This window comes from Astatotilapia calliptera, chromosome 5, assembly GCF_900246225.1.
Source record: "Astatotilapia calliptera chromosome 5, fAstCal1.2, whole genome shotgun sequence".
Lineage (NCBI taxonomy): Eukaryota > Metazoa > Chordata > Actinopteri > Cichliformes > Cichlidae > Astatotilapia > Astatotilapia calliptera.
This window is the reverse complement of record NC_039306.1, coordinates 9,797,808-9,806,776: the sequence shown is the minus strand read 5'-3', so window position 1 is coordinate 9,806,776 and position 8,969 is coordinate 9,797,808.

The window sequence follows — 8,969 nt, the reverse complement described above, 5'->3', positions numbered from 1 at the left end:
TCGCCCACAGGTTTCAGCAGTCATTCTCATTTTCTCTTTTCAAATCTTACACAATACAATTAGGATGAAAAATAATCAGCAGACAGAATATTGAAAAGGTGTGAAAAATGCTTAAGAATCAGAATCTCAACATATATTGAAAAATACTTACAGGATGTTCCTGAGTTTTGCGTCCATCCTGACAATAATCATATTTTTCTTTTATGGTTAAAATACACAAAGGACCCTTTGGGTTTGCCTTGCTATGATTTGCATCGCTAGTACAAAGGAACAGAACATGGTGGCCAACTAGATGCAGGGACACTGAATTATCACTAGATGGCGATGCTGACCCACACCGTTAATAAGGGTGAAGCAACATTAATTAAATCATTTAATATTAGGACTGCTAAAATGCACCTAATTAGAGAGAAAATGTACTGTTGAGTTTACCGTATCGTTGAGGTACTAAAGTCAGCTTCATGTTTGGTTATCCACCACTAATAAATTACCAATTTCAAAGTAAAAGCCCTCATTCAAGTCATGCAATCAGTTTTTGTTTGTGTGTGTTTGGATATAATATATATAATACAAATATACATAATTCATCAAAAACTCAAATATTTGCTGGATTATATGTAAAAGTGATTTGTTATGGAATACTGTGTCTTCAAACTGTGCTATGCAAATAGACCCAATTTTCTTTTTACCTGATGATGCAAAAATTAATTTATGAGCCTTATCTTCATTTTCATGATACAATCAATATAATGAGCATAGTGGGAAGGTGAAGTGAAGGTCCTGGGTTTGAGTTCTCCCGCCAGCCTCTCTCTGTTTTTGCATGTTCTCTCTGTGCCTCTCTCTGGGTTTTAAAATTTCCTCCCGAAGTCCAAAAGCCTTGCATGTTAGGATAACTGGTGATTCTAAATTAGCTGTAGGTTTGAACAGTTGCCTGTATATATGTTTTGGCCACGTGGTTGATCGGCAAACTGTGGGATAGGCTCCAGCCTCCCCATGACCCTGATTTTGACAAGGATAGATGGATAAAAATCTACATAATAGAGTAATACAGAATGTAAATGGTCTGTTATGAAGATGCTTGGCAGCTCATCACAAAATATCAGTAGCTGTTTTCTGCTTAATTTGAGGTTTGCAGTGATGAGGAGCTTAACCTTTTAAGAACATTATCTGCTATTGGACAACGGATAAACAAGCCAGCCTGTAACCTTTTAGTAGGACAATTTTCCAACAACAAAAAGCTCGGCAAATCCAACTGAGTGGAGGATGCCCTGTTTTCAATACAAAGTTATGTCTTGAAGATGACTCACCTTAAACACAGTTTTTATCACAGTCATTGGAGATTTGTGCACTTAGTGGTTAGATGTGTTTGGACCTATACAAAGAGGCTGCTATTCCTTTTAATGATTTATACAATTGCAGTCATTTTTAAAGAACAAAACAGTGTCATTCAAACCGCTTTTCTGTTAGTTGTGACTGTAGTTTTATAGTTTGTCAGATCATAATTATGATGTGTTTTGACAACCGCTTCAGTCTAGTCAGCGGCTGGGCACAATTTTGCACACAGTGCAGCACACAGACTTTAACAACTTTTGACAAAGAGTCCTCCCTCTTTATCAAACCCTTTAAAAGTCATCGCTCCCAAAAATCTCTCACTCAAGCTCCAAAACACAACATGTATGTGTGTAGCACTGTTTTACTGATACATCGTCTGATTTGTTTTGTTTGTCAAGGTCAAGCGTGTGCATTTCATCAGAGTCTAAGTAACTGAGCAGTTACAAAGCATCATACTGGCAGGATTCTCTGTTACAGCATGCATATCGGTTTCTCTGCAAGATGGAATCATTAGAGTATCATCTCAGGTTGCTATTGTTTTTTGAACATTGCTTCATTATTTAAGTCACATTTTAATGTTAATACTCCAGCCACCCGAAGGGATGGCTTGTCTTTCCCATTATGGCCGCTCTATACTGGCATTGTTAGGTCTCTGCTTCTTTTTGCACAGAAGAATATCTCTTGCGTGGATGAAACTTGTTTATTCTCAGACCATTGTTGCCTTCTAATAAAGTCCATGAGTTCACAAGGGAAATTGCACTCAGATTTATTCTCTAATTAGGAGACGTGAGTCGGGATTAAAGACAAGAAGCGCCCGGGGCTGGGGTTCTGCTGCTCACTTACGCATGTATGTCTCACAATACAGAAATAAATGACGGAAGAAGTATGTACAACATCATCACTACAACTGTGTATAATGAAATTAGAGAATGCTTTTTAACACATGACTTGAGAGCAGTATTTTCAGAGAGATAGAGATAGCAGTCCAAGAAGATGCATATAAGGACAGTCAGAGATATAAACATGGTAATATTGTATAATAATTTACATTCACTACTTTAAAAAATGCTCATCTTCTCATGTCTTGCATTTCAAGGCTACTGACAGTAACTGACTTCACACATTTTCTCATTACAACAGCAGAAATTCTTAACAATGTCAATTCAGCTCTCATTACCAATCATAAACAGAAGTCTTTGTGCATGGTGACAACCTGTCTGCTCCTGGAGGGCATCATGTCTTCCTCACTTTAGGATAACTGGCAGTGATCGCTGAGCATGCAAGCACTATCTCATATTAACTGGTTCCAATTAGCTGAACAATTGCCCAGAGCTGAAACCATCCCTTAAATGAAAGTGTTGAAGAGAAAAGGGTACGGGCCTGGAAGTTAACATTTGACACAGCATCTTTTCATTTTCGAGGCAAATGAGTCAGCACGATATGTAAAGGTTTTGCTATATTTAGCTTCTTTTGCTGCCTTATTCCTAGGACTCCCGTATTCAGAGCAAGCATGTGTCAGAATACTTTGAATTCAACACTGTGTCTGTAGTGCAAAAAATTACAAAAACAAGTCATCTTTCTCTAGCCACATTTCCTTCAACCTATCTTTAAATTCTAGCTGCAGTCTATTTGTTTGCATGTGTAAACAGTCAGGTGGGTTGTTATTCTTGTCAGTCCTCTCTGGAGAGATGCATAGTCTCCCCTGCAGCTTCCTCCCTGCTTGGATAATCCAAACAGATGTGGACTTCCCTCAATGGCCCCCATCAGTCCTTTGGCCCCTCTCACATCGACTAATCTCAGCCATGCCTGTGATAGCAGAGAGTGCACCATCTGCTCTCCTCCAACCCTCTTTGAGATGGGCAGACCTCCACATCTGGACCCCTGCCTGCCCCGCCTCCTTTTTCTTCTTTTATCCCCTCTGTATACTGTCACTATCACTCACATAGAGTGCAACAAGGATTTAAGAGCTCATGAGGCTTTATAGTTTTAATATATCAATGTCACAATCAGTGAGAAGTAGATTTTAAACTAATCTAAAGTTAAGTGTTCAAGCAATTTTTATTAAAATACGTTGAAAATAAAAGGAAGATTTGTCTTTTATCTTTGAATATTTTATAAAATAAAAGGTCTGATTGGTATATAATTATCACATGGAGCCTAAAAATAGTTATATTTTTAACAACTAATCCTAACAGACCTCTTCTACTGTATGATGCAAATAAGTAAAATCAATCAAAGATTTATATTTAAAGATATCTCTTTAAATATTAAAGTGTTTCATTGTTATAGTCTTTGCACAATGAGTTATCATGATGTATTATTTTTTAGGCTTTTTTAACACAGCTGGCTTTTAATGAATCTCAGTTAACTTTAATGAATCTGTTTTGAACTTGACAGTTAATAACCATACAAACGGAATTTGAAAACAATAGTCTTGATTCAAAGTCGGGCGGCATTCATGCAGGCTTTCAAAACTGCGCTCACTAGTCCATTACTAACTTTAACAGCAGTTAATAAAGGAGCCTTTTTTTTCTGACACAATCATTAACATTCATGTTGTGTTTCAACATGCAATGAAAAATGATTGTCAGTCAGCTTCTTGCAATTAGCGATAGAGGATGCATTGATTTAATGACACTACTCTTCGCTATGTAATGAACACTAAAATGATCCGACGCTCAAGGCACAAACAGAAACCCTGATTGATAGGCTTTTATTTTGGTGTTGCGAGAAAAAACACTCTTTTGTTAATTAAACCATTAACAATAGAGGCTCTTGTGAGCTGATTATAATTAACCATTAAAATCAAGTGTGTAATTATTCATATATCTCATCTTAACACCCTTTTAATTTCCCTTGCAGGATTAATATACAAACAGTTAACCTAGCTAGGACATATTAACACTGTTATTATGAAGTGATTTATTTATTTGATGTGCAAACTGCCAATAGCCTGCAGACTATATTATCACTGTCAAGGGTAAATTGGCAGACACTCTTGCGCCAGGTATTGATTAAACCATTCATCTGTATCATCACCTCCAGACACACAATAGGGAAACATTTAGACACCCTAATGAAGTCCTTGAGGTTTCGTTTTTTTACGTTTACCATCAACGTGTCCCCTTACTACCCCCGCGTTAACTGTTCCAGGGAGAGTAAACAAAGCTGACGTTCCTAATGGCTTCTCCACCTTTTAAAAACACCGAACATGAGCTCAGAGACCAGCAGGAAACTTTTGAAGCATGCGCACAGGTCTCATTGTTTTATCCATCAGCAACTATTCATCCCATTGTGGGTGACTTCACAGGGAGAACAGCCCCGTTGCCAAAAAATGAACACTCTTGCAACCTTGACATTCACGATGTTGTGAAAGGGTTTGTAAACAGTGAGGACGTAGCACTGAGTGATGCCAGGAGGAAAACAAACGTGGTCTGTCTTCAGTCTTCTTTTCTCTGTTCCATTTGCTTTCTAAAAATGTGTTGCTCTCTCAACCTAATCCATCTTTTAGCCCTAAGTAGGCCATATGGACGCCTATATTTATTTATAGCACACCTCTAAAATAAGCTCTTCTCTCTTTTATATATTTTTTTAATATAGTATATATTACTATTAGCATTTCTTTTGATTACACATTATATAGCATGACACATGACACTTAGTGTGGCTCTTAGTGAAATATGACACATCTTTTATGTAAAAGAACGTCATCGTTCAGTTTGCTATTGTTCTCTTTTCTTTTTAAGTTAGCGCCACTTCTTTGTGTCAGAGGTTTTTGTAACTGGCATCTGAATTGCATGTGTGAGAATCCATGACAAGCATTTAGCTCTAATTGCAATCCTTCAGCTGGAGCATATTGTTTCAGTGTCTTAGTCTTTTCCATGTAGGACAAGTATTATATTACAAACATGTTAAATGAGTAATTGGAGATCCATCCAGATTTTGATAGACAAATCGTGACTTCAGCTGCTTGCAGCCTTGTTTTCTGGTGGTATAATTTAACTGCAGGCACTAAAAGTAGACGTATCTGCTACCACTAGTGGTGCTTCGTGCAAATGTAGTATTTTGTAGAGAATTTGATTAATGTGGTACATATTGACCTCATTAGGCCCCAAGTGAGTCAGGTTGAGCGATGCAAAGATCCATTCCCTCCTGCCACTTGGCGCTACCAGCTTACTCTTCCCCTCATTTATCTTTAATGTGTTTGCTGTGCTGGATTAATTTCTCCAGTTCAACACACATCAATCACAGGGTGATATCACTCCCCGCTTGGTGATTACAGTAAACACTTTTTTTCCATTATGCACTAATGTCCACTATATTGAAAATGACTTGTTTTTACACAGCTTTTTCAGTTATTTTTGATTTGGCCTTATATTTTGCAGTGTAACTTCTGAAAATTGAAAAGAAAATGAAAAAAATATTGCTTTTTTGATCTGTTCATCTGACAACTGTTTGCACTGACTATACAGAGAGTGCATAACACTTTTATCACACAATGGTGCATAATAGAACTTTGCTCTTAATGAAGGTAAGGAAGCAGTATTTCATTCACCATTCATTTATCATGTTTCACTCTTAATATTTACACATATATGTTTTTTTCTCTATACAAAGAATACAATTTGAGGGTAATTGACTCAGCCAGCCTGCCAGCCTGTGTTTTTGTGCAGTGGATGAGCAGTTCGCCAGGAGTATGCATTGATGTTCATGGCTGCCCACGGCTGCGTTGTCCCTGATTCACCTCTCACCCTCTCTGCTTTGAATGATATTTCAAAGCTTCTGTCAAAGTGTGACTGGGCAGTGGCAATACACATCATCACTACACTGTGGATTACTCTGACATTATGTTTTAAACAATATTGCAGTAGCAGTAGCAATTCCTATTTAGACTACTTTGTTCAAATACATGAATACTGTTTCAACTATTTCTTTAATTTGGCAGGTGAGAATGGAGGATGGAAGTCAGGTGGCAGACAATCATACTAAAATGCCAAGAGTAGCAGCTGTTCAAATTTCTCTTGACCACATTATTTTTCATCCTACCACTGGGGAGCACCAGAGTCAGAAATGTGTGCACAATGGTAATGGGCTTCATCAGACTTGGTAAAAGAGCACGTGAGATATTTTACACACGAGGGTCAGTTTACTCATCAAGAGGAGGGAGTAGTTTCCAGTCTGTTAAGTCAGGCAGTTGCATAATGTCTCCCTTTTCTCTAGAAGGCGCTGTCTAAAGTAGAAAAAACTCTATGATGTCATCAGAGGATTAAAATCAGGATCTATCTGCATCTGGTGCTTCAGTTCTGATCATTTTTTTAAGCCGTTTTCACACGTGAGTTCCACACAGTATCAGTATAATCAGGCTGGACAATGTCGAGAAATCCTCATAACGGGAAATAGTTCAGTTCAGTCCATACATGCTCACTTCTGAGTATGTTTGGTTTAGCCGAGACTGCTGGCTGTGCAGAGCACGCAGGAGGTGGGACACATGACGCCCACTTCCTCACTGTGAAGTCACCAAAAATTTACCTGCCTTATTCTGACATACTCACAACGGGACATCATAAAGACTTTTTAGTGCAAAATTAAATTGTACTAGACACTGTGGTTATTCAGCTGCAGTACGTCTGTATCTATCTCTTTCAAACAGCCTGTGACTATTCCTATAAAACTAAATTTAAAAAAAAGTTTGTATGTATCACAATAAACATACGTATATTAGTTTAAAATACATTAATCTATTTTAAATTTACAACAGAGGAAATATTCAAGGCAAATTAAAGTTACTAGTTAGGGAAAAAGAGGAACATTCTGAGAATCAAAGTGAAGAGTAAAGGTGGGATAAAGCATGAGAAGGTGACACAGCGTTTGATCTAACACCACCATTTTCTCTTTCACACTCATCTCCACTAAGTCCCCACTTCTGTGAACTCTGTGAACATTCAGCATCAGTTACACCAACAGAGAAACTGATCACACACGGCTCCTTTGAACTTCGCAACCTGACCCACTGCTGCCCACTCCTTCCAAAAACCTTAACTCCACTGTAAGTCACCAGACCATTATTCATTCAGTGCTTCCTCTCTGGGGGTTGGCTTACTTTCCTTTCTATCCTGCTCACTTCCTGACTTTGTGGGTCACGAACAGACAGTAAAGAAAGACGCGGAGATAGATATCTAAATGTAAAAAATACACAAATGCTTCTTTTCCCAAACAAATTTCACCTACGTCATTTGCTTAAATAATTTATTACCATGTAATCTTTTGTCATAATTGTTAAAATTGAAGCTACTCTTATAGCCTACAGTGATCGTACACCTAACGTGTAGTGAAGCAGCTGTAACTATTGCTGAAAAAGATCAGTAATCCTTCCATGTTTGATGCCATTAATATACTCAGTGATGATGGGGGTGGGAGTGAAAGTCTAAAATGGGTTTACAGGGCCACAGCGCTTCAGACATTCTTTTTCTTTTTTCTTTTTAGATGCCAGGTCCAGTTAGCTGATGCATGGAAAGAGAGGCGAGGCAGTCGCACACTGAGGGCCAAGCTTCCCAGCATCCCTCCCTCTCCCTGTTCCCGCCTCGGCGTCCAAGAGCTCGGGCCTCCGGCTGTGTAGCCATGACAACCAAATGAGGTAAATGGTTGCAGGAGAATCCTCATCACGACCACCTTCACAGCACTTCTTTTCAGTGTAGCATGAATGTAGTATGTACAAGTCTTTCCCGCATTCTGCTCTGTATCCAGTGTAGTAATTCCCATTTGGAGTCACAATAAATGAATCTCAGCTCTTTCTTTTCTGCAGTATAGCATCCGCCTGCTTTCTGTCAAGCTAACATTACACGCCCCAAGGGTTGTTTTTATCCTATTATTCTCTTCAGACGGCTTTAAAAAAACATTACCTTGTTAGACTGTATAAAAGATTCTCACAAGAGAACATGACAAAGGCACATGCTGGGGAAAATATGGAAAAATGAATCATGAGTATGAGGGATCAAGAAAATGCAAACCTCTGTCATCCAAAGAGGTTACTCCTTTGAGCCGTGCATATAGAGGAAAAAAAGGAAAAAGGCTGCAAAAAAAGCAGTAAAAGTATGGAATTGCATTGCATGTTGAGTAATCCTCCTGACTTTTTTTTATCCTTTCATCATATTGCACAATTGTCCAAATGCAGAAAGCTCACACTGACAGATACTGTACTTGAACAAGCTGGATACTTGTTATGCAAGCATATGGTATTTCATTTTTCTCCCAAGTCTCTAATTTCTCTAACACCCTTTCCAAAAATAGTGCAGCCATTTGCATACCTGCAGTGTGATAACACTGCTGTGTGAAATAACACACTGTGCAGTGTTTACAGATGAGCCTTCCTCATTTGCTGCTGTGACAAGAGAAAAGCTGTCAGGTCCAGGGAAACGAAAGGAAGACAGTCACAATTATTATGGGGTCATTTAAAGACTTTGCAGGCTTCGTGACGAATCACATTTCCACTAAAGATGGCATGTGATTGACACAGAAAAATCCGAATGAATTTGAATGAGGTCCTCTTCCGTAAATGATGTTTTACACTAACACACCCTTCCCCTTGCTTTCTTTACGAGTGCAGGCAAACAATGTTTTAAAATGTTTATTATTTGTCC